This window comes from Lissotriton vulgaris, unplaced genomic scaffold, assembly GCF_964263255.1.
Source record: "Lissotriton vulgaris unplaced genomic scaffold, aLisVul1.2 SCAFFOLD_415, whole genome shotgun sequence".
NCBI classification, from domain to species: Eukaryota; Metazoa; Chordata; class Amphibia; order Caudata; family Salamandridae; genus Lissotriton; species Lissotriton vulgaris.
The window spans coordinates 617,433-643,821 of NW_028248207.1; the positions used below are offsets into that span (position 1 = coordinate 617,433).

The 26,389-nt window shown below is 48.6% G+C and overlaps 1 protein-coding gene across 1 annotated transcript in view; it reads right to left on the reverse strand.

Moving 5' to 3' along the window:
* The window catches only part of DDHD2 (DDHD domain containing 2), a 589,722-nt gene extending 568,957 nt beyond the window's left edge, over nucleotides 1-20,765 (reverse strand). The window contains exon 1 of the mRNA XM_086949922.1: nucleotides 20,636-20,765. The gene's annotated coding sequence lies outside the window, so the exon portion shown is untranslated. The remainder of the gene's footprint in view (nucleotides 1-20,635) is intronic.
* Nucleotides 20,766-26,389: the final 5,624 nt, after the last annotated feature.

Sequence of the window (26,389 nt, forward strand, 5' to 3'; positions counted from 1 at the left end):
TTTTTATCGGACTGGTTCAGTGGCTTGCTGTAGGGAGTATTCAGAATCAAATAGTTGTGTATTTGAAGTGAGAGGGAACAGTGGGGATTTTGGCCAGTTGATGCTAATGCCAAACTATCCGCCAAATCTAAAACCCTCTTGATTAATGGGGAGAGGTTTGTTTGTGATTCTTGTACATAGAGCGGGATGTCTGCGTATATAGACACTAGTATCTACCTGGCTGTGAAGTGGAGACCCCTATGGGCGTGATGTTTTCGCAGACGAGAAGTCATGGGCTCCATTGCTATTATAGAATAGGGGATAGTGGGCAACAGGGGCAGCTCCTCCGCTGTGGCGGAAAACTATTTTATTGTCATTACTTTCCACTTCCAGTCCACAAGTCATTGGTGGGGCGGGCCTTCTATCAGTGTCAGCAACAGGGGTGGTGGTGGTAGGCACTTAAAGTGCGCATGTTCGTTTGGCCGTCCGTCCAAGATGGGCCAAGTCGACATGTGCACTTTGAGATCTCCAGGCTGTTCCACAGAGATATCAGTAGGGCTCAGGGACACAGGCTCTCAGGCCCTGCTGGAGAATAAAAATGACCTGCTCCGCCCAGTCCTAGTGCTTCTCTCATGCTGAGAGTAATTGCATGAGATAAGTACTGGGGTTGCGTGGGGAGGCTGGGAGCTTGTGCTCCTGGGGACTGTAGTGCCTGGAGCAGCGAGTCGCAAACCAGCCCGGGAGCAGAAGATTGTGGGCCTGCAGCGAAAGGTATCTATACAGTATCTACCCTCTAAAGTGCAGAGTCCCCCAGGGCTCTGCATTGAGTCCTACGCTGTTCAATGTATGCGTCCGCCCTTTGGCTTTGTTAGCCAAAGAACGTAACATCAAAATGATATCCTACGCGGACGATACGCAGCTGGTGTTTACCTTCACTAACAGCCCGATTACTGACCAATTTAAGTTCCGGGCGGATGTCCTCGCTATCTATGTGTGGATGACTAACAACTACCTGCAGCTTAACTCTGCTAAAACAGAGTTGCTCCTGGTAGGCCATGACCCCCATAAATGGGACTTCCAGTGGTGGCCCACGGCCTTAGGCTTCCCCCCCCAACCTAAAAACACTGTTAAGAATCTTGGGGTTCTGATTGATACTGCCCTCACCTTCGAACCTCATGCAAAGAAGGTGGCTGGTACATGCTTTGGTCTCCTAGTCTTCGACACCGTCTCCATTGGCTACCCATAAGGCAAAGAATTCTATTTAAAACCTTATGTACCACTCACAAGATTCTACACGGTCAGGGTCCCCAAATCTTGCAGGAGCTTTGCACAGTCTATGTTCCTAGGCGCGCACTTCGCTCTGCTGACCACTATTTGCTGTGCACTCCACGAGTTCGCTGCTGCAGAGCTGGGGGCCGCTCCTTCAGAGCTCAGGCTGCCGCATTGTGGAACTCCATTCCTCTGACTGCTCGCAATACCTGCAATCACTGGAAATTTAGGAGGCTGATGAAAACCTGGATTTTCACATCCATTTAACTGCACTTTTTCTTGTCTTCCGCTCTGCAAGCGCTGGGTCGTCCTGTTGCTGGGGCAGCCATGAGCGGTATAAGTCCATGTAACATAACATTTAAAAAAATATATATCCTCACGCTGCCCCGCAAGTCAGATTGGCAGCAGCCACTGCTGGTGGACAACCCTGCCTGGTTCCTCGAGTAACTGAGAAAGGGGCAGGAGAATGCCATTGGAGAAGCATAGAGGAGGCCAATCAGGGGAGTAGACTACACAAATATGGTCACTCTAGGGAATCAAATGCTTTAGTTGTGTCTAGCAATCCAGTGCCTGCTTCCAATTGGGGATCCATGGCGTGGATGAAGGCAATCTTTGTTTAGAAATTGTGAATGATTGTGCGGCCTGGTAAGAATCCTGCCTGCCTGCCTGCCTGCCTGGTCCGGTCGGACAATGTCAGGTAATAAAGGGAGGATCCGATTGGCTAGTAGTTTAGAAAATATCTTTTTATAAAAGTTTATCTTTGAAAGTGGTCAGTACGAATCACAATCGTTGGTGGGTTTATCAGGTTTCATTATTGTAACAATGACTGGTTCCCATATCGACTGCAGTAATTGGCCTGGTGGCCTGGTGGCCTGGTGTTAGATAGCCCTCATACACCACCACAAGATGAGGGCTAAGAGTGTAGCATATTCCTTATAGAATGACATGGTGAATCTATCCAAACCTGCTGCTTGGTCTCCAGAGAGGCTCTGTATCATCTGGGTTATCTCTTCTACAGTGAAGGGGGGCATCAAGATACAGACGGGGGGCACGGTCGAGTCATAACAGCTGATTCATGTCAAGATAGGCCTTCAGAGCTGTAGAGTCATGTTTGATAGAGACATGGTACAGCTGAGGGTAGAACAATGTCAGGGTCTGAAGTAAGCCATCAGGTTGTGTATGACTTACTTGCTGGTTATCAACAAGCTCCACAACATAGACATTGGCCTATGGCTAACGGAGCAGGATAGCCAGCATCTTGCTGGAGTGATCGCCCTCGCTGTAATGCCTTGCTGCTTCTTCTCGTGGCGGTAGTGGGTTTTCCAATGAGCTACCTCTTCATAAGCTGATAGTTTCTCTCTGAGGGAGGAAAGAGTGTGCATATCATGCACGTGAAGAACTCAAGTTCAAAAGTGCAGATCTCCCTTTCCAGTGTGGCTAATTGCATGTGTATTGCCATGAGTATCCCTGATTGTTTTGCAAAGCAGGTGCTGCGAATTACTACTTTAAAGGCTTACCCCAGTGTGTATGGGGAGGCTACTTATCCCTAGTTGTGGGCATAGTAATCAATGATCGCCGTCCGCAATTTGTCTCTAAAGACAGTTGCGGAGGGCATTGGGGGCTAACCGCCAAGTAAAAGCTTTAGAAGTGGCTAGCGGGGGTGGGGTACTTCCAGTAGAACAGCGGCATGGTCGGATAGGGTGCGAGGCAAATGAGTGACCTTCTTGGCCCAGGCGAGGATATTGCATGTGAGTAATCAGTTGTCGATTCTGGATCACGTGCCATCAGTGAATGTGATGCAAATGCCCTCCTTGCTGTCAGCATGTTTTAGTTGCCAAATGTCTAATAGCCAAGTATTGCACATGAGCATGTGAAGCTGTTCTGCGACATTGGAGTGGGGCCTTCTGAGGGTGCTGGAGCAGCCTGCAGCGTGATCAAGAATGACAATGAACGGAGAAGGAGCTACGCTAGCAAGCAAGATGGCCGCATAAGCTCCCGGCTCCGCCGACCTCCGCCAGCAGCTCGTATATCGTGCAAGTTATCCTGTTTTCCAACCGGACTCCCGTATATATGAGGAGTGACTGACTTTGAAGGCGCAATCCCGAACTTTTTATCACACCGGATGACGGAGATACGTCGTGTTTCATTTTTGGCCTACCTTGGAGTGGAAGCCGGGGCCTCGATTTCTAACCCATCCGGGCTGGAATTGAACAACATCGGCTGTGAACATTGGGCTTTGTCCGGTCTCCCGAACGGGGACATAATCTACCTGTTTTATGTTTAAAGTATTTTATTCAGCACAACACGTTAGAACAGATACAGATCAGGAAGTGCGACATAGCAGGACGGACAAGCCAGCTTTCAGTAGTGCCATTAGCAGACATTAGTCCCTTAGATCACGCCTGCACAGCAATCCAAGTCGCGCGGAGTCCCAACGTGGCATGACATTTCACATACAACCCCCCTTCCCAACAAACCCCCCCAACAACCCAGGGCCTACTGCCCTCCCCCCCCCCCACCCCACGTCCAGTGCACCGTCCCTAACCAAGATACATTTCGGAGCCACATTCACAAGGAGGATGAGTCCAGCAATAGATCATCGGGCAGACTCCACTGGGGCCTGAAGCCGCAAGAGGCGGAGATACTTGGGGCAGGTAAGTTCCCTAAATTCAGTCAGCAACAGGGAGTGGAACGGCTGCCAAAGCTCACGGAACTGGTCCACATCGCCTGCCACCGTAAGAGACAATTTCTCCATACCCAACACGTGCCACAGCCTATGGAGCCAGCCGGTGATAGACGGTATTGTAGCCGTGTGCCAGTGTACTAAGATGTTCTGAACTGCGGAGCCCAAAGCTATCGCTATCTGCCTGCCCCTGCGGGATCTAAGGGGATACATCAGACCATTCGGAACCCCAAGCAGAGTATAAGCTGGGAAGCGCGGTAGCTCAATTTCGAAATATGAATCGATTTCATCCAGCACTTCCTTCCAATAAGGTCCTAAGAGCGGACAGTCCCACAGTATATGCGTGAGTGTACCCCGGTGCCCACACCCCCGCCAACATGTGTCATCTTTACTATGATCGAACTCGTGGACCCGTTCAGGTGTATAATACCAATATGTAGAGACCTTTGTCAGTGTGTCAGTAAGTCCTATGTGGTATGCCGAGTGCCTCGCTCTATAGGAAATGTGCTCCCATTCCTTAGGGCTCAAAGTCCTCCCCAACTCCCGTTCCCAACGCTCCCTCCCCGGGTGATAAAGGTGAGTCGCCGGTGGCTGCAGCAGCTTGTATAAATCCGCGATCAGTTTGGAGTCCGACGTCCTCGTCAGGAGCCACTGTTCGTAGGGAAGAAAAAGTCGGTCAGCCATCTCCCTCACCTGCGGCTGAAGGGCCCAGTGGCGGGCCTGCATATAACGGAGCCGTTCCGTCTCCGGGAGTGAGAACTCCTGGCGGAGTTGTGTAAAGGGGATAACCCCCTCAGGGCCATATAAATGACACAGGGCTCTACACCCGGCCTGTTTCCATCTAGCGAACGCACCTCTCTCCATACCCGGAGTGAAGTCTGGGTTGTCCACCAGCGGGGTGAGTGGCGACGGAAACGAGGTGAGGCCGTGCGAAACGCTGGTAGCGTCCCACACCCATAGGGGTACCCTAGTGACAAAGGATGCATAGAGATTCCTGGGCCGGTGGGAGCGACGCAGGAAAGGGATCTCCTGCAGGGGTCTCCCTGCCACCGCCTGATCCTGAAAGAGCCAATGCTTATCGGATTCCCACCTACTCCACTCCACAAAATAATGCAATTGCGTAGCTTGAAAGTATTTGCGGAAATCCGGTATCCCCAGGCCACCAGCCTCAGGGGCCAGCAGCGACAACGCTCTACGCATTCTAGGCTTCTTACCCTGCCAGACAAACCGGGAAACGTCTGCCTGTAGTTGCGAGATCCACCCCGCGGGCGGCTGGAGCGGTAGAGCTCGAAAAAGGTACAGTACCTGGGGTAAGACCGTCATTTTAATAGCAGTTATCCTGCCCAACCAGGAAAGGGTGCCACAGTTCCACCTGCCCAATTCCTCCCTAATCTTGGCCCCCAGGGCCTGGTAATTGGCTGACACCATAGCCGGCAAGGTTGGAGCAATCAGAATCCCCAGATAAGGCGCCGTTCCCGACGACCAGAGCATGGGAAACCTCTGTTGCAGACAGGTTCTAGTAGCCGGCGTGAGGGAGACATCCAACGCCACCGACTTCCCCATGTTCATCCTGAACCCCGATACCGCGCCAAAGGAGGCCAGCTCCTCCATGCATGCCGGTAGAGCCATCCGGGGTCTCTCAATAGACAGAATAACATCGTCAGCGTAGAGGCTGACAGCATGCGTGAACCCGCCCATCCGAATTCCGGACACCGTCGGATTATCCCGCACCCTCTGGACAAACGGCTCCATGTAAGGAGCGAAAAGCAGGGGCGAAAGCGGGCAACCCTGCCTGGTGCCTCGTACAATATCAAAAGTCTCGGAGGCGAGCCCGTTAACCCGGACCACTGCCGACGGCCGAATATAACAATTAAGAATCATGGAGCGGAATTTCCCGCCTATGCCCGCTTTCACGAGCACCCGCTCCAAGTAAGGCCAGTGGACCCGGTCAAACGCCTTCTCCGTGTCCACCGCCAGCATCATTCGTTCCCCCGGGATCCGGGAGGCCTTCTCAAGTAGATGGACAATTCATTTCGTGTTGTCCACTGTCTGTCTTCCCGGGACAAAACCCGCCTGGTCAGGATCAACGAGACCGGGCAGGTGGGGAGCCAATCTAGCGGCCAAAATCCCCGTGTACAATTTCAAATCAATATTTAGGAGGGAGATCGGTCTATACGACCCACACTGTTTCCGGTCCTTACCAGGTTTAGGGATAACCGAAATAGTGGCCCGGAGCAGATCAGGCGGAATGGCGCCAGGCTCCGCAAAGGAATTGAAAAGGCGCGTCAGGATGGGGGCTAACGTCGTGCAAAACGTTTTATAATAAAGGGCAGTGTAGCCATCCGGACCCGGCGCTTTGCCATGTTTAAGCCTGGCAATAGCGGAAATCACCTCTTCTATCCGGATGTCCCTATCCAGATGATCCGCCTGCGAGGGCTCCAGAGAAGGCAGCGCAACCGCGTCCAAATAAGCGTCCATTGCTATCTCGTCCGGGGGATACCCCGTATAGAGATCCTTGTAGAAGCCGCGAAAGACCGCCGCTATTTGAGCGTCCTCCGTCTCCAGTATCCCCGCCGGGCTAGAGATCTCTTTCACCAGCTGGTTCTGTCTCGCCACTCGGAGCCTATTCGCTAACAATCTGCCACAATGGTCCCCCCCGGCGTAGAAGGTGTGACGCAGCCGCAACACTGCGTATTCCGCCCGGTCAAGGTCCAGGGCCGCTAGAAGCTTCCTTGCTTCCTTGAGCTGCCGCCAAATTCTAGGAGCCCCCGTCCTGCGGTGGATCTGCTCAAGTTCCCGAACCCGAGCCGTAAGTTCATCTCTTTTGGCCTGCCGTTCTTTATTGTCAGCCGAGGAGACCGCTATAAATTCCCCCCTAAGAACAGCCTTCAGCGCTGCCCACTGCGTGGCACGGCTAGTGTCCGTATTATCATTATGGGATTGAAATTCCCGAATCGCCTTCTCAATGCGGGTCACGACCTCCGCCCTGTGCAGCAGCGTGTCACGGAGGCGCCACGTCCGAGGACGTGGAGCCGCCGGAGGACACACAATGTGACCTCAACCGGGGCATGGTCCGAAAGGGAGATCACGCCCATCTCTGACCCTGAGGCCAACGCCCTCACCGGCGAGGTGACTAAAAGGTGGTCTAACCTTGCGTACGTCTTGTGGGCGTGGGAATAGTACGAGTAGTCCCTATCCGCCGGGTGCAAGTGCCGCCACAGATCAAGGAGGTCCACCTCCTTTAACTGAGCTCTACGGTCACTAGAGAGCTCCCCGACCTGTGGGGAGCGTTGCGCCGATCTGTCCAGCGCAGAGTCAAAGACAACGTTGAAGTCCCCCCCTAGTATGATATGCCTGTCCTGGGAGGAGGTGACATCTTCGATCGCCGCCTGCAAGAAGCGGTCCTGCCGTTCATTAGGGCTATACAGGGACCCAATCGTAAACAGAAGACCCCCTATCCTGAACCGATACGCCAGCAGCCTACCCTTCTGTTCGGTGAATTTATGGAGGATTTCCCCTCTAAAGTGCCGGGCCACCAGTATCGCCACCCCAGCCGTCTTAGTGGTGCAAGAGGAGAAGAACTGTGAAGGGAACCTATGAGATCGGAGCCTATGTGTGTCCTGCGGCAACAAGTGCGTTTCCTGGAGGAGACAGATGTCAGCTTGGGTGTTTTCGAGGAGCGAAAGGACGGCTCGCCTCTTAACTGGATAATTCAAACCCCGAACATTCAGGGTCACAACCTTACAGGTGGCAGTGGGCATGAGTGAAGGTGTAGCAGAAAGCTTCGATGCCCCATGTCAGTAAGGCGAGGAGGGCAAGGGCGCCACCTGGTGCAAGGAACAACAGAGCCCTGGACAAAATGCAGTGACACAACAAGCAAACAAGGCTGAACAAACCAAGAAGCACTCCTAAGATCTGGAAAAGCACGGACCGCAATGCATAACTGACTCCCCTCTGCTCCCCGCACCAACTCTCAAGCAAAACACAAAGAATGGTAGAACTGCGCATACCACAGCCGTGTGTAAGCAAGCAAAGAAACACATACATCGCCTGAAGGACTAGGAACCCCCGCGTGCACTGGACGATCTCCCCTCCCCACTCCCAACTCCCGGATCCCCCCCGCTCACTCAACCCCCATTCCCCCTGAACCCCCTTAACAGTCCCCTCCCACCCCCAGCAACTCCCTCGACTGCGGTCCCCACCCACAACTGAGACCGGCTCAACAACCCCAACTCCACACCCACGAACCCCTGGAAACCCCTGAAAAACCATTGTCCCAGTCCGGTCCTTGACGGACAAGCCTGCGGAAAGTCAAAGAAATGGACGTCCAGCCATTTCGCACTCCTCCGTTCCCTCCTCCCCCCCAGCCCCTCAAACCTGCATTCCAATGATAGCGATGTCGATCTCCCCCCGGAGTTCACTCAAGCTGTCAGTGCTACCTCACTTGGCATAGTAGCATCGGCCCCATCTCTTGCTGCGGTGTCCAAAGCAGCATTGACCGCAGGGGAGTCCGGCCGCGTCGAGGAAACAGAGGACCGGCGACCAGGGATCGTCTGCCATCCATCCGTTGTGACCCGGCTCCGGCGAGGTGTGTGTGTCCCATCCTCAGTAGCAGTGATTCCCAGCACTCCACAGGTATCCTGAAGGGAACGCAGCTGGTGTAAAGTTCCATTCCACCTAAAAATAAGCCGGAATGGGTGACCCCAAGAGTACGGAGTGCCATGCTCCCGAAGAAAGTCAGTTGCAATCTTGAAAGCTTTGCGTTTCTGCAGGGTGGACGCTGCCAGGTCCTGGTAAAGTGCCACACGGTGACCCCGGAATTCCAAGGAAGGCCTCCTCCGTGCCTCCCGCAATATGCGCTCCTTCAGGGGATAGTCCGGCAAGAAGGCCAAGATGTCAGGGGGAGGCGCCGAAGCCCGGCTTTGCAGGCCCACCCTGTGCGCTCGATCGATCCGGATAGGAAAATCGGCCGATTCCCCCAACACCTCTCTGAACAGGTCCCCCAGATACGCTGCCACGTCTTCCCCCTCCTCCCGGGAAGGAACTCCCCGGACACGAATGTTATTCCTCCTGGAGCGATTTTCAAGGTCCTTTGTGTGCGACTGTAGGTCCAGATGTTGGTCCCGGAGCCGTATGACCTCCTGTTGCAGTTGTGTGATTTCCTCATCCCTGGCATGGCCAGCTTCCTCCACTGTGGTCACTCTGTTCCCCAGTTCGTCCACCTCTCTCCGGATCTCGCGGACCTCACCTGCCACCTCCTGCTTGAGCGTCTGAAAATCTTCCCGCAAGGAACTAAACAAGGACTCGAGGAAGGATCTTGTGACTGGAGGCTCCCCTCCACCCGCTTCCTGGGAACCACCTGGGTGGGTAGGGGACGGCTGACCTCTGTCCTGCCTCAACGTGCTCCTATTCAGCATCTCCGGCAATGTGCGGTCTCCTTTCCTGGACCCTCTGTTCTGCGTCATGGTGCCTGTCGAGGCGCCCCTCCAGCCGGCCTGCCGGGTCAGCCCCAGGCGCGGTCCACCAACGCTGCTCCACCAACGGTCTATGGGGCAGACCCCTCCGCCGACAGACAAAATCCGTGAAGTGACCAGCGGGCCGTCCCGTCCGGGGACTAGCTGCCCACCAGGGTCTCTGGGTCGTCCAACGCGGCGCTGCCTCCTACTCTCCCACCACTGCCACTGCAGGCACGCGCTCACTGACCCAAGCGCTCCGGGGAGATTCCCCTCAATCTGGGTCCATGCCAGTCCCCTAGCAGCAATGCGGGGTGTGCGCGATACTGCCGGACCAGCTACTGCTTCTGCACCCAGGCAATGCAAGGGGATGCGCTCCGGGCGCTCCAAGGCCGGGTGTCACCAGGCGTCACCAATGCTAGAGTCGTCTCGAAGGAAGGACTGGCACCAAGGCCCCACCGACGGTCAGACCCGCCGTCGACCAGCAGTTCCAGGATCCGGTCGCCGCTCTCCCGCAGCTCCAAGTGGTTCAGGCCGCAGCCGCAGCCTCGCGTGGGTAGCTTCCCCTGCTGGCGCCACCCAGCTCACCAACGCTCCACATAAGCCTCCGCCGACTCAGAAGGGCTGCAACACCCCCAATGGCCCCCGCTGGCGAGGTGAGAAGACCGCCGCAATGCGGCGTAGATGGGGTCCGGGGAGTAGGCCAAAGCCACGGCCTTGCTTAGCGCGGAGCCCCAGGTCCGATGCCTCCGTCCACCAGCCACTGCCACCGCCGGACGAGCCCCCTGAGCAGCGCCGGGCAAGGAATCTGGTCCGGGGGCAAAATCCTCCGCTCCGCCACTCTCTTCAGCGCCACTCCCGGTGTCCGGCAGTGCGGCCGGGCCCCAGAGCTTAGGCCCAAGCCGCGGCCTCGCGTGGTGTCCGGAGCCGGCCTCGATGCTTCTGCCACCCGGTTCCCGGCGTCGGCTGCTCAGACCACCGCGATGTGCTGCGGTGCCGGCCGTAGACGTCCGGGACCAGGGGGTCGATGCGGGTGCTCCGAGATGATCACCGGGGCCGAGGACCGACCTCGGTTAGAGTCCGCCTCCTCTCCGGGCAATGCCTCAGGCCTCTCCCGCTCCCCACAGCACCGCCGAATCCGGGACCAGACAGGCACCCTGAAGGCCGGGAATCCCCGCAGCTGCTACTCCGTGGCTCCCCACACCGCTCCGCGAAGCACAGCGTTGCGGGGGGAGGATCAGCGTGTGCACTGCAGGGCAAGGGCCTCGGGTCGGAGGAGCTCACTTCAAGCACGACCACTCAGCCCGCCATCTTGGCCACGCCCCATCTACCTGTTTTAAACGGCGATTTCGTATCCTGCCTGCAACACACACGCCACGGCGTGACACATCGTTTGCTGCGGCCCTGTATCCGACGCCCGGAGACATAGTAAGCTTGTCGGGGGGTGCGGACGGGAGCCCTGATCAATGGCGAAGGTGCAAAATCGTGAGGTGAGAGCGCCCGTGGTTGGTGTCCGCTCCAGATTTGCCTGCTTCCCCGGAGTAGCCGGCCTCCGAGGTCTGCATCCTGATCTGTTGCTTACGAGAGGAGATGGAGGGGACGAAAGATACACCACCGCTACACGCCGTAATGGCGGCCATTAGAGCGCTCCACTCACAGATCATCGTCAACTACCAGGCACTGTCGGTAACAATGGATGATCTTTGCCGGAGACCGGACAGAGGCTTTTTGCCATCATCGCAGCCAGCGGTGCCACCAACGAAACATCGTGTATCCAACTTCGAGGTCCCTGTGCAGACGCCGGATCCCTTTTGTGCTGCTAATTCCTATGAGACAGATCGTGCGCCCGTGGACATTGTCAGCATCCCTTGCTTGAACCCTATCTCGCCGAATATCACTATGGACAACCTTGACTGCCTTAACAAGATCACCTGTGACGATTGGAGAGTTTTATCATCCTTCCACGCTTTTTCTCGCTTGCTCTGCGGAGATCGTGAACTTTTATCCTTTATTTGGCTTGCTCATACTGACTTGAACTTTCATGAAAACTTTACCTCTCTCGTTGTTGCTGTGGCCGGGGTTATAAGTGCTCCAGTGGACGTTCGTACTGGCCAGGGTTAACTTGTGGGACTTTTTAGGGTACGGGAAAATAATTTAATCTGCTGCTGGGATTGTGACCTGTGAAATGCGGGAGTCGGGTGGTATGTTTCGTACTTACCCGGATTGACTGTGCATCTCGCTACATTTATTTTGCACTTGTTTCCGGGTGGTCGCATCTGGTGGAGGGTAAGGGAGTCCGGGAGTGTGTTTTTTGTTTCTCCTCCTCCGCTTCTTTCTCTCTTTTAGGGACGTTTCTGGGCGACAGGCACGCTGCTAGTGGGTTAGATCAAATGGGTAAAAGGCCTCCAAAGGAGTTTGTTTTCAAGATTGGCTTAGGTTATTTAGATGAATTAGATATAGGTAACTGAATTATCCTGGACTAAATTAATTTCAATAAATCAAGTGACTCAGACTACCTAGACATGACAGTACTTCACATTAAGACAATTGTTGACATAAAAACAAATAGACATGTGTATATGCAAAAAATAGATTTTATCAAAGTTTAAATTAGCAGGGAAAAATACAATAGACCAAAATGTACAACAGAGGGATACAGGACAAGTGTTAGAAAATTAATCAAACTCTCTGTATAGCCTGTGGCAAGCTTATCCAAAAACAAGAAGTGGAAATATTTTCTTTCGGACAAAGCAGAAGTCGACGTTTCGGTCTCTATGGGCAACTCAGTGAGACCATCATCAGGACAATTGAAACAAAATATTGTAACTCCCTGGGTTAGGCCGTAGCCATTGCAGGGGTGCAGGGTGGCGGGGGGTTTGTTATTTTGCCTTTGTTTTGTTCTATGGCCCCTTTTTTCTTCTCTTTCTCTCTCTTTAGGGTATTCCTCTGGGCGACAGGCACGCTGCTAGTGGGGTAGGCCGTAGCCATTGCAGGGGTGCAGGGTGGGGGGTGCGGGGGGATTTGTTATTTTGCCTTTGTTGTGTTCTATGGCCCCTTTTCTTTTTTCTCCTAGGGTCCGGTAGCGATACTTTCGGTCTCATCCTGAAGCATACGAGTGGGCCGGGTTTGGGGTGGGTGGCGATGATGATAGATAGGTAGCTTTGTTCTTCTCCCTTAGTGAACATCCTGGCGCTTGCATTTTTACTGTTGGTCTATCTTGATCCATGACTACCTTTTAACGCCTACCCGCATTTTTATACCTCCAGTGTGTAGCTCCGGATATCCTGTATCTTCTTTATCTTGTTTTTTTTTTTGGGGGGGGGGTTTAAATATAAAATGAAACCTTAGGCATATCCTTGATCTCGAAATGTTTTCAATACATCGTCTATCCTTTACCGCTGCCGGACCCATGGGTTGTCGGCTGAAGAGCTGTGTTATTGGCCTTCCTGATACGTTCTGTATACATGTGGTGACCGGCCCCTGTCGATGCAGGGCTACTTTTGTATTTTGTGTTGAACGATATAATAAAGGTTTTCAAAAAAAAAAAAAAGATTGACAATGAGGTCCCCGCCCCAAAGAATGGCACCAGGACCCACGGAAGCAATTAATCGCCAGACCTCTGCATAAAATTCCAGACAGTCCATGTTAGTGTCATAGGCAGAGGCAAGAATGACTGGATGTGTGTGCAAGGTGCTGGCAACAATACATATCTCCCATCTGTATCGTATACCTCGTGGCGTGCATGGCAAGGAAGTTCCTTAAGGATGAGTATGTCGTTGCCCTGAGCATAACTGGAGCACAGAGACACGCGGGTCTCGCTAAGGCAAAGAAGCGTTGCCCCACAGCTCAAGAGGAAAAGTAAAATGATAATAACATATCGTTATTAGGGAAATTTTGCAGTGACTTTGGATCGACAATAAGTTCAAAAACAACATTTTTGACTAGTTGGTCATAACTGGTATTTTTCTTTTTAATTGATGCAGCGGAACCGTAGCATCAATTAAAAGTACTCTCCCGCCTTTTTTTTATAAACCTCCTGGATAGGCTTGGGCCTGGGGTGGCAGCTTTTAGTTCAGCCCTCTATTCCGAGTTACAGTAGGATCCCAGGGATCCCAGCCCCCATAGCCCCTGCCAGCTCCCGAGCAAACCCTCATGCCCTAAAGCAGCGTTTCCCAACCTGTGGTCCGCGGACCCCCAGGCGTCCGTGAGACATTCCCAGGAGGTCCGCAGGACTCGAGTGCCTGTCGTAGTGAAAAATTAAACGCCCATGCGTCCTCACAGCACATAAGAGCTGTGACACAGAGGGCAGAAGGGTAAAAAAAAAACAAGTGGAACAGAGGGCAGAAGGACACAAAAAACAAGGGGAAAACGAGTGGAACAGAGGTCAGAAAGGCACAAAAAACGAGTGGAACAGAGGGCAGAAGGGCACACAAAACGAGGGGAAAACGAAGTGGAACAGAGTGCAAAAAGGCACAAAAAACGAGTAGAACATAGGGCACAAGGGCACAAAAAACAAGGGAAAAACGAGTGGAACAGAGGGCAGAAAGGCACAAAAAACGATTGCCACATAGGGCAGAAGGGCACAAAAAATGAGGGGAAAACGAGTTGAACAGAGGGCAGAAAGGCACAAAAAACGAGTGAAACAGAGGACAGAAAGTCACAAAAAACGAGGGAAAAACGAGTGGAACAGAGGTCAGAAAGGCACAAAAAACTAGTGGAACAGAGGGCAGAAGAGCACACAGAACGAGGGGAAAACGAAGTGAAACAGAGTGCAAAAAGGCACAAAAAACGAGTAGAACATAGGGCACAAGGGCACAAAAAACAAGGGAAAAACGAGTGGAACAGAGGGCAGAAAGGCACAAAAAACGAGTGGAACAGAGGGCAGAAAGGCACAAAAAACGATTGCCACATAGGGCAGAAGGGCACAAAAAATGAGGGGAAAACGAGTTGAACAGAGGGCAGAAAGTCACAAAAAACGAGGGAAAAACGAGTGGAACAGAGGGCAGAAAGGCACAAAAAACGAGTGGAATAGAGGGCAGAAAGGCACAAAAAACGAGGGAAAAATGAGTGGAACAGAGGGCAGAAGGGCACAAAAAACGAGAGGAAAACGAAGTGGAACAGATGGCACAAAGGCACAAAAAACGAGTGGAACATAGGGCAGAAGGGCACAAAAAACAAGGGAAAACGAGTGGAACAGAGGGCAGAAAGGCACAAAAAACAAGGGGAAAACGAGTGGAACAGATGGCAGAAAGGCACAAAAAATGAGTGGAACAGCGGGCAGAAAGGCAAAAAAAACGAGGGAAAAACGAGTGGAACAGAAGGCAAAAGGGGCACAAAAACGAGGGAAAAGCGAGTGGCATAGAGGGCAGACGGGCATAAAAAAACGAATGGCACAGAGGTAAAATACAGAATACAGAAATATAGGGGCAACTAAGAACAGAAGGCAGCATGGGCAGAGAGGCACTGGGGCAGCGAGATGAACAGAACAAGTGGAACAGAGGGCAGAAGGACACAAAAAACAAGGGGAAAACGAGTGGAACAGAGGTCAGAAAGGCACAAAAAAAGAGGGGAATAGAGGGCAGAAGGGCACACAAAACGAGGGGAAAACGAAGTGGAACAGAGTGCAAAAAGGCACAAAAAACGAGTAGAACATAGGGCACAAGGGCACAAAAAACAAGGGAAAAACGAGTGGAACAGAGGGCAGAAAGGCACAAAAAACGAGTGGAACAGAGGGCAGAAAGGCACAAAAAACGATTGCCACATAGGGCAGAAGGGCACAAAAAATGAGGGGAAACGAGTTGAACAGAGGGCAGAAAGGCACAAAAAACGAGTGAAACAGAGGACAGAAAGCCACAAAAAACGAGGGAAAAACGAGTGGAACAGAGGTCAGAAAGGCACAAAAAACGAGTGGAACAGAGGGCAGAAGAGCACACAGAACGAGGGGAAAACGAAGTGGAACAGAGTGCAAAAAGGCACAAAAAACGAGTAGAACATAGGGCACAAGGGCACAAAAAACAAGGGAAAAACGAGTGGAACAGAGGGCAGAAAGGCACAAAAAACGAGTGGAACAGAGGGCAGAAAGGCACAAAAAATGATTGCCACATAGGGCAGAAGGGCACAAAAAATGAGGGGAAAACGAGTTGAACAGAGGGCAGAAAGTCACAAAAAACGAGGGAAAAACGAGTGGAACAGAGGGCAGAAAGGCACAAAAAACGAGTGGAATAGAGGGCAGAAAGGCACAAAAACGAGGGAAAAATGAGTGGAACAGAGGGCAGAAGGGCACAAAAAACGAGCGGAAAACGAAGTGGAACAGAGGGCACAAAGGCACAAAAAACGAGTGGAACATAGGGCAGAAGGGCACAAAAAGCAAGGGAAAACGAGTGGAACAGAGGGCAGAAAGGCACAAAAAACAAGGGGAAAACGAGTGGAACAGATGGCAGAAAGGCACAAAAAATGAGTGGAACAGCGGGCAGAAAGGCAAAAAAACGAGGGAAAAACGAGTGGAACAGAAGGCAAAAGGGGCACAAAAACGAGGGAAAAGCGAGTGGCATAGAGGGCAGACGGGCATAAAAAAACGAATGGCACAGAGGTAAAATACAGAATACAGAAATATAGGGGCAACTAAGAACAGAAGGCAGCATGGGCAGAGAGGCACTGGGGCAGCGAGATGAACAGAAGGGAAAACCGGGCAGAGACATGGGGCAGCAAGGGGTACAGAAGGAAAGACCGGGCAGAGAGAGCACAGGGACAGCGAGGGGAACAGAGGGAAGAAAAAGGGGCACGGACCACGTACAGGCAGCGGGGGAAGACAGACAACAGAAGTCACAGACACAACAATGAAAATACAGGTAATACAATAAAAGCAATAAAACGTTGAAAGGCACATGTGTATAGGTTACCGTTACTTGGCAGGTAAAAATAGATGCAGCCAGGATCAGCAGTAGGATTTTCGTGCTGCTGTCTGATTGCTCACTTTCCACAAGCCCTTGGGGACCACTAAATAATACACTGCTGTATGCATACATGTTCATGCCAATAGACCCAATTCAGGCTGTCTCCCTCTTAAAATTGCCTCTGCTTAAAAAGGCATTTTTTAAAAGAAATTTAAATTGTACAAATTGCTTGGGGGTCCCCGGCTTCCAGTAGTGATTCAGTGGGGGTCCCCAGGAGTCAAACGTTTGGGAACCACTGCCCTAAAGTAACTATAACTTGCACCCTCACCATGCATTGCTAATTGCCTAACCTATTACATCACTCATGACATGTTCTATGACACCACTGATAACATCAATGCAACATCTATAATTACATCATTGATGACGAGATATAGTTACTTGTGATAACTATACCTGGTGAATTTCTTTTATTTTGTTAATTTAAAATGGTATGTTTTAACTGACATTTTAACCTAACTGTAACGTCCCTTTAAGCTTTGTTCTTTTAAGTAATTTTTAAAGGTTTTTAACAATAACGTCACTATAACCTTTGTTTTTTCCAGTAAAAATAGGGAGGTGTGGAGTAAAGAATAGTAAATCTATAATTACCTATAGGCACCTATCTCCTCAATATTTTGGGTTTCTATACTTTGGTTATGATATTGTGGACTCTCTACATTCCATCCTCGATATTCCAGACTACAGTCCTGTTGAGTTAAAGTGTAGGAAAATGTACTATGTGCAGTGCTTCAAAATGGCATAACTACGATAAAGTGCACTATCGAAAATGTTGCCTCCACTATCTGTGATTGTTTCGATTACATTTGTCCACCGATACTGATATTGTATTGCCTCTTTGGCAGCCCCTGATTACTCTCCAACTCCATTTGTATCTACCTCCTTCTTCCCCATTCTCCGGCTCCTTCTCTGTTTGACACTTTTTCTTGTAGACATTGATTAAAAACTCAAGAGGCAGGAGAATACACGAGGACTTGAAGGAAAGGGAAGCATAGTTTACTGCAATGTATTTTTTCTAATTTTGTTGCCTGACTAAGTTTCTGTCACAAATCTGTCAAACATTTTGATCAGATTTGAATCAGCCAAAAGTCTCCACATTTGCTTATACATTTAACTAGGAATGACTCTGAGTTAGTGCATGAACTGCAGACAGCACAGCGGAAAACAGAGACCACCAACCACTATGCACTGGTCCTGAGTAGTGCTCAGCTCTGAACATGAGGGTGCATTCATAATACGAGCCCAGCTGTTTTTCTAAATTGTGGTAATTTGGTCAATGTTATTACAGCAACCACTAAGACCTCCTATATAAACAGACCACCCCTGTTGACCTAAATGTTCCCATTCCAAATTAAGAGTATTTGTCCTGTCCTCTTGTTATTACTTAACCTATGGTTATGTCACATAATTTATTGAAAGCCCTTTTCATACAGCGAGGCCTGGTAGAGCTAATTTTCTTTAATTTGGCGTGTTGCTTACAATTCAATGAATGTCTCACATCTTACTTTGCCTTTTCTTTACTGCCACTGCTCACTCCAGTCGTTCCTCTCATGTAACATCACCTTGGCCCAAGCCATGTCCCTGTGGTGATGAAACAGGCAGGGCTGTAGCTTCGGGGGGGGGGGGGGGGGGGGGGTTGTAATAAATGTATCTTCTGGTTAATAGCCGGGCACAGGTGCATTCAGTCGAGTATGATGAGGTGTCTGTTGGATTTCACCAGCACGTTTTACACACACACACGCACGCACACACAGACACACACACCATCTCTCTCCCTCTTTGTTTTGAAAGTCTTAAAAATGTTGGTTATTTTACAAATGTTGCATCTTTACTCACTTAGTACCCCTAGCAATCAGCATTCGTCTCCCCACTGCCCATTTAGCATCTTTCATGCGTCCAGCTTGTCGTATAATGGATTTTAACATTATATGCCAGCATGATCGTTGAAAGTCTGAAGCTCAAACCCACACAATCTTACAGACCAAGCTATGATCCTGGAAATAGGAGTAAATGAAATCATCGACCTGAAGGAAGGGCGAGCGTACTTAGGCAGAGTAAAATGTATTTTTTTAAAGCTACAGTTACCTAATTAATATTATTTTGATTATAGTGTTTGTTTTTGCATCAGATGCTATGTAAAGTTTACTAGTCACCTTTCCTGCCCTGTATTATTATCAATTAAATAAAAGTTTTTAAATTAAATATATCTACATAAATTCATGCATATGCACATACACTCACAAACACACACATATATACATGTTTTTTCAATAGGTATATATATATATATATATATATATATGAATATATATATATATATATGAATATATATATATATATATATATATATATATATATATATATATATATATATATATATATATATATATATACATATATATATACTGAAAAAACAAAGATTACACAACTGTTATACTTAGGTAACAATGTCAGATATGACGTAACATTTCAAACCTGTAAAACCACTGAAATTCCCCAGTCATGATACAGCGATCTAAATATAACTTTTGCCCTGTCATGCACTGCTTATGTCCCCACATATTACATCAGCCATGACATGTTCATTAGTATCATTGAAGACATCACTGATGAAAATATAATCTCACCTAAAGGAAAAACTTCCAACACAGAAATCTGTTTGCTGGATCTTTTTAGTCTATATTAAAAATAAAATAAAACGACCCTAACTTCAGCAAGCTTGTGAACTTTTGGAAAAAAAACTGACAATATTGCACACCTGGTTTATAAAATTGTTTAGGTACCTAGTTGGTATGGCTGAAAGATAATAATAGTTGTGTTAAGGGGCATTGCAAAATAAAGAAGCTTATGAAGTGCAACGATATAAATAATAAAATAAGATAAACATTTAATAGTAGATGTACTAGTAAGGTACGTCTAAATAAAGAGCGAACGTAAAATTAATTTACACAAACATAATTTGGTATGTCTGGAGATAATTTGGTATGTCTGGTGATAACAGGTACGGTAAACTCCATATATCTTTTAGAATTCAACATCAAGATGCACTGAATTAAATATTCGGTCTATGGTCGCATTAGCCATTATTCGGCGGTCCCAAGCATAGAGATAAAAAGCAACAATTTGCATAATTCCACAATCTGTTCCTAGGAAGGAAGGGCTGGCTACAACTTGGAGACCGGAAACATGACTAAAGGAATCACTGGCAGCTGTTCCCACTATCTCCTTAAATCTTAAAAGCCAGGGATGTTTATGAACTCACAAAAATTAGCTATAATTGCCAACTCTGGATGGACCTAGTCCATAGGGTAGGGGTGGCCAATGAAGATCCAGGGCAAGGGTCATTCATATGTATACCAGCATTTTGCATTATCACTGACTACATTAATGATTTCCATTTGTATACTTTGCATGTTAATTTATCATTTATCAATGTCCTGAAAATCTGACATTAATCCTACATGTGTGGCTCTATGATGGATACTTCTACTACAGCATAATGTTCACATGTTAAGAAATATTTTCCTATGATAATCCTCAAGCATGTTCCTTCTATTGTGTTGTGGCTGTTCAGGTCCCTGACAAATAATGACTGTGCCCACTGCAGTAATAAGTAATTAGAACCAAGCACAGAAATTCAAGGGACCCATTACAAGAACTGACCATAGAGTGGAGGGTGAAAATCACAGCAGCGGAACCTCAATAACTTTTTACATTCAACAAGGCAAGGTTTCCCCACATGAGTGAACAAAAAGTGCGCCCAAGGTCATCTGGCCTATCCAGTAGGCGTGGTACAGTCAGATCCATGCCAGAGTTTCAGAACAACCACTGACTATGTGAATGAGATCCATTTAAAGTAGTAGTAATATGTAAATGTTTCTTCTGTGGATATGTTGAAAATCCGGCCTGGATCCTTCTGTTCTGGAGTCATAATGGGCAGCCACACTGCATGTACATTCTTTCCCATCTTCAAGCTGAACAAAAAGTGAAATGCTCAGCTTCAAGCAGATCATCAGGTTGAATATTTAAAAAGTAGAATGTTTAAACCTACAAAAGCACAGCACCGAAAGTGAACTCAAAATGCGGTTTAAAAGCAGTGGAACTACTTAACAGTTAAAAATAAAGTAGTGGAACTCGGTTCCTATTGATTCCTGTCAACTATGATCTCACACAGAAATCTATTTATTATATATTTCATAGACTTTAGCATGCACGCGATAGGGCAGAGGTAAACACACCCAAAGGTGCACTGTAAATCCTACTGTGCAGCAAGATTATCAGCGGCTCCGGTGTCTCACCTGTGTCTTGTCTGTCGCGCGGAAACCACGGAATAAACAGTGCCGAGCTCGCGCTGTGCGGCTTAGGGCAGGGCACGCAACCCTCCTGCGCGCGCCAGCAGATGCTCGCAATCAGCTCAGACAAAATGCCCGCATGCGTGCCAACTGGATCAAAAACCAAACATGACGAAAGAACCCAGAGCCCGTAGTCCCAGGCGAACTGCCGGCCCGCCAGCGCGGAGGCAACACACATTGGCGCGAACAAACCGGAAAGCTTGTGAATGTAGGAAGCGGTACACACCCCAAAGCAATCTAATGCCAAAGCCTTTGAGCCACTTTACAGGGCACAGAAAGTCAAGGGATTACAACAGGGAGGTACTACGCTGGCAGTAGAGTAGCCAGGTTGCCGCGGGACAAACTGCAAGGAAGTAAATGTGCCCACTGGCTGCTGCTGTTTGAATGATAGGATACAGCAATATTCAGGGTTCAGTGCCCCCCCCCCCCTCTCTCAGGCCTCTGGGCCCCAGCGTCACGGCACCTGCTGCACCAGTGGAACCTACGCTCTTTTTTGCCTTACCGTTATATGAGGGTCTTGGCATGTTGAATGAATTAGCAAAGTAGAGGCTGTTAATGTCACCTTTCGACCACGTTGAATCACCTCACCATGCAGTGCCTAAAAGAAGGTGAATGTGACTTCTCTTTGCATACTGCATGTGCTTATTATTAGGAATTATGGAAAACCGTGAGAATTTGGGGAAAGTTTTAAAGGGAAATTTGGGGTTTCCAGAAAGCAGGGCACAAGTCTTAAAAAACAAAAAAGTGTGGGGACTAATTAGCATAAGTAAAGCGCAGTGGTGTCACGTGACATCACAGGAAGTGATGTCACCACCCCGTGAGATCCTTCTTTTTAAAGGGAATGTGTAATGTTTCCCTCCCTTGCTTGCTTTGACCACTGCCTTTGGCAGTTACCCACGTTTTATCATGACAAAGCCTTCAATCACATTGGTAACGCTCAATAATTCAAGAAGGTGCAAAAACAAGGTTGGTACTGGGTGCTGCACGTCCTTTGAAAATGTTTATGAAGAGGTTGGAAGGTATTTGCCTGACTGGGGGGTAATTAATTACTTAGAAGGCGGCCAGGCTGCTGCAGATAACACTGCCCCATATGACCCCAACTGCATAAGTTAAACTCTTTAATACCTAAACATTGAAGAATACACACGTCTACCAATTACAATATACCATGAATCTTTTTTTGCATCTTTTTTTTACAAGTAAATAGTCATTTTCAGCCATGTGCTTGGTTTGCTCAACAGACATCAACAGCAAGTCCACTAGGTCAGTTTTACATAATTGTGGAGCACAGAACTTTCTCCTGTGTAACTTTGTAAATTTATCATTTAAAACATGCCGTAGTGATAGACAGCATAAGAAACAATGTGTGTCTGATAAATCGAGGGAATGATAATTCATAAGAGAAATAGGAGATGCGAAAAAGAAGTAGAGGATGCATAAAAACGAGAAGATTGAGTTTGAGGGAGGTTATGGCCTCAGAGAGTCAGGAGGAAGAGGTGTATGATAAGGATTATTGACGGAAAGTTGGATTTAAGAGAGGGTGTGTGTAGGCGAAGTTTTAGTGGGGGCTGGTATGAGAAAGTCATTGTAAGAGTGTGTGTGAGACAGACAGCAAGTTGATAAGAGAACATGTGGTTATAGGAGAACCTTAGAAGGGGTGAAATCAAATAAAAGTAGATGTGGAAAATACATTGTAAGAAAGTTTTGAGAAATATCTGAAGGTGAGGATTGTGAGGAAGAGAGTCAGTCATGCGTATGCCGTGAAGTGGAGGAAGGAAGACCAGGGGTGTCAGAAAATGGAGAAAGATGGGGTGTGTCAGAAAAAAATAGATATAAGGGAAATTGGAGAATATTCCAGACCCAGAAAGGGATGAGGAGGGTGAGGAAGGTGAGAGTGTGGCAACCTATGTAAGAAGGGGGTGAATCAATGTTGTTGGAGAGGAGGTGTGGGAAAAGAAAGGATGATGTGTAAGAAAGAGAAGAGTGGAGGGACAGTTTTTTGGGCGCAGGGGATAATAGGTGAGTGCCTAGAGGTCCTCCTTCAGGTGATATCATGGTAGCAATGCAAATATCTAGTATTTCACCATTACTTGAGGCGATGGTACCTTGTTAAAGTATGGCAAACATCCTTACACTCACCCTAGAAAATGAAGAGGATAATAACAGTAAGAAATAGGAGTATGTAAGAGAAGATGTGTTTGAGGTAAAAAAAAAAAAAGAGGGTAAAAAAGAGGAAAATGAGAGAATTTGAAAGTTGGTGTAAAATAGTATGGATACACTGTAGAAGTTGAAAGAGGGGGTGCCAGAAAAAAATTGTGAAGCGAGGATGATAAAAAGAGTGAAAATATAAATGAAGATGAAAGAAGAAGAATGGAAGAACGAGTGAGATGAAGGAAATACAGTAATGAGACAAGACAAGAAGGGGATACAGGAGAAGGGAAAAGAGGGAGAAGGCGGGAGAGGGAGAGAGAGAGTTGTTGTTCTGATATGATCATGTGAGGCACTGGACTCTCCTTCTTTTCCCTTCCACACAATGAGTAGGGGATGTCTCTTTAAATGTATGGCAAAAACTCCATCCTGCCAAAGATACATTGCAAAATGTGCATTTGTGTGCATCTCTATCACCAGAATAGTTGGGGCTCAGTACTATTGACTGATGGCGTGACTATAGATCGGGGCTGAGGTACCTAGGCAAATGTAACTGTTAAATTTGGTACTGGCTTACCTGACACGCCAGGGACAACAGTGGGCCGTTGTGAGCATTATGGTTGCCAAGCGAGATATAGCGCAGAAATGGGGGGCGGCAGAGACACTGACCTTGGCGCAGTGGTGCAGAAAAATGGATATGCTTTTGATGATTGAGCGAGCAGTGTATAAAATGAGAGCTAATCCTCGCAAGTGGAATCAGATCTGGATGCCCTGGAATAGCTACCGGGGAGACCTGTGTGAACCTTTACCAGAGGAAGACATTGATAGCTCAGAGGATGAGGAAGACGTGGACTAAGTAGCTCAGTGGATGGCTACCCGTACTGATACTGTGGTGTAGCGGGGGAACGACAGGCCAATAAGCCAGTTCTATTAAGGGACCCCGGGGATTGAGGGGGATACGATGAGTGCTTGGGTTGATTTGCTGATGAGGGAGACTGGCAACATGGTCACTAACATGTATATTGCTTATCGAACCTATTGAGTCACATGTTTGATTATGGTTTATAAAACATAAAAGTGAGACGAACTCTGATTCTTTCAAGTATAAATGTTACGCTTTCTGCTGTATTGTCTCTAAATTGCTGCCGGACCGAAGGTTGTCGGCTGAATAGCTGTGTATTTAATTTGACGAATTACCGAAATGCATGGCAGCCGGCCTCAGGGTTGTAGGCAAAATGCAGTGTATATTGAGCAGATGTTAATAAAAGTCTTACGTTAAAAAAAAAATGTGGTACTGGCATTCTAGACGAGGGGTCCAGACGAGGGCCGTACCTTAGTCAATATACCTATTTCGTAACCTCCATAAATGAACTGCTACCTCTGTAGTGAGACACCCACAGGCTTGACTTGCATGCATCCCTGTGGTATTGTGAACTCCACTAGTCTATAAACTAAAGTTGCGGTTGCCACTGGGCCTGATGTGCTGCTAATCTGAATCACCCCAAAATGTTGACTAGTTTTTATGGCCCACCACCGCCTGCATAGCTGCTGATAAAAGCTCATAGAAACACTACACAGGAATACAGAACATGTTAGCACTCAAGGTGGGAGGCCAATAGATGCCAAGTGCAGTACCAGCAAAATGATGAATATGGAGCAGTAGGGACAAAGGGAGAGAGGCATGTAGAATGAGTAGGTGGGTTCGGGAGAGGAAAAGAAGACAAGCAAGGAATTGTAAAAAAGAAAGGAAGGGAAAAATAAAGGGTGGAAGGAAAAAGGCAAGAATGGAAGGAAATCTGGTGGAGAGAGGAAATAAAGAAGGGTAGAAGGAAGGGATGGTCGATAGAGGAAAGAAGGAAAAGGGGAAAGAAGGCATGGTGGAAAGAGGAAATCGACAAGAATAGAAAGAGGGTGGAAGTAAGAAAGGTATGGTGAAGAGAGGGCAAAAGGAAGGGAAGTACGGGGGAGAGAGGAAAGAAGGAATGCGTAAGGAAGGAGAAGTGTGAAGGGCAGAAAGAAGGACGTGTGAAAGACACCAGATGAAAGTAGCTGCAGCACTCACACGTTCACTCACTCTTCCACACACATACTCGTCTCAGTACTCTAAGAACCTGCCTCATACATATGTATGTAACCTTCATGACACAGATGCTTGAGCTGGACATTTTTTGTAATCAGTGGATGCTTGCACTGCTGTTGCTGTGCAAGATGATCTTTTCTGCAGTGAAGTGAACCATGCACTGTAGATGCTTTTTGTGAGAGAGGAAAATCTGTTTTGCTACTGCTATGTAGCACCTTTTTGGCGAGGAAGGGAAAACCTGGACACCTACTGTCAGACTCCACGCTGCAGGATCCGGTCGTTGTACATATAACTCCACCTCCCGACCTCACCAACACGGTTACTGAAAACACAGTGTGTTCGAGGGATAGGGCGAGGGAAAACAAAGGAACAAAACAAGGAGGGGACGGAAAGGGACAGCAGGGAAGGGATGGCTGAAAGACAAGAACACAATTGTACAGGTTACCACTGATCACAAGGAAACACCTACTCTCATTTCAATCTCACTAAGTAGACTAAAAAGGTCACCTTTTCAGAATGCCTTGTCTTCCTCCTCCTCCCCGTGTTGTGAATATGACTAAACCGAACAGCGAGTCCCCTGCCTAGTAAATGTTCCGTGCCCAAAATATAAAGTGTTACTTAGAGTGAACTCCACCCTTGAATCAAAAACAAAAGTCAAGTGTTTGGCAGTGAAAACGTTCCAGGTTAAAAGCACCAATATACTCCAATTGTAGACACGGCAAGACGTAGCTTCCTACTACCGTCTCCCGCTCTAAGCCTGCTCCTTTACCAACAACTCCAAACACGGCAAGGTGTAGAAAACCCACTACCTTCCGCTTTGGCACTTGACGTGCTAGACACTAGTGCCTTTCTTCGTAGCGGTTGTGCTCAGAACAATAGAGCCCCAAAAACACCCCGCTCTCTCTTTACTTCAACAATAAGGCGTTGTTACAGGGCGCCGCCGCGCCTGTAATCTTCTCTGAGTTCTTTACACTGGCAGACTAAATTTAAGTACAAAGTTTCTCCACATACGCTACGCGTTAAAGTCACGCTGAGCATATGTTACTCACAGCACTTGCAAATGGTCTCCTTCTTGGATGGCTCTCCTTTCCTTATCGCCACGAAAGTACTTTGGCTGCTAACTCCCCTCGGAGGTCCGATGATTGCAATGCGCTTCACAACGCGCTACTCGGAATCCCGAGTTCAACTTCAAAGCGCGGTTTCGTTTTATTTCCTCTCGCCGTCTTCACAGAGATAAATGCCAAAATCAGGCTTCTCCCTGCTCGGATTCCAGAGCAAACGAGCCGCTGCTATCAACCACGGAAATCACCAAACAAACCCTGCAAGTACAAAATCACGAACAAGGGGGGGATGGTCCTCCCTGCCTTTATAGAACCACGCCCCTTCTAAGGATTCTGGGAGATGTAGTTCAAAGGTAGGGTAGGCGCTTTTGGAGGATCCTGACACCTACTGTCAGTGGCAGCTGCTGTGGA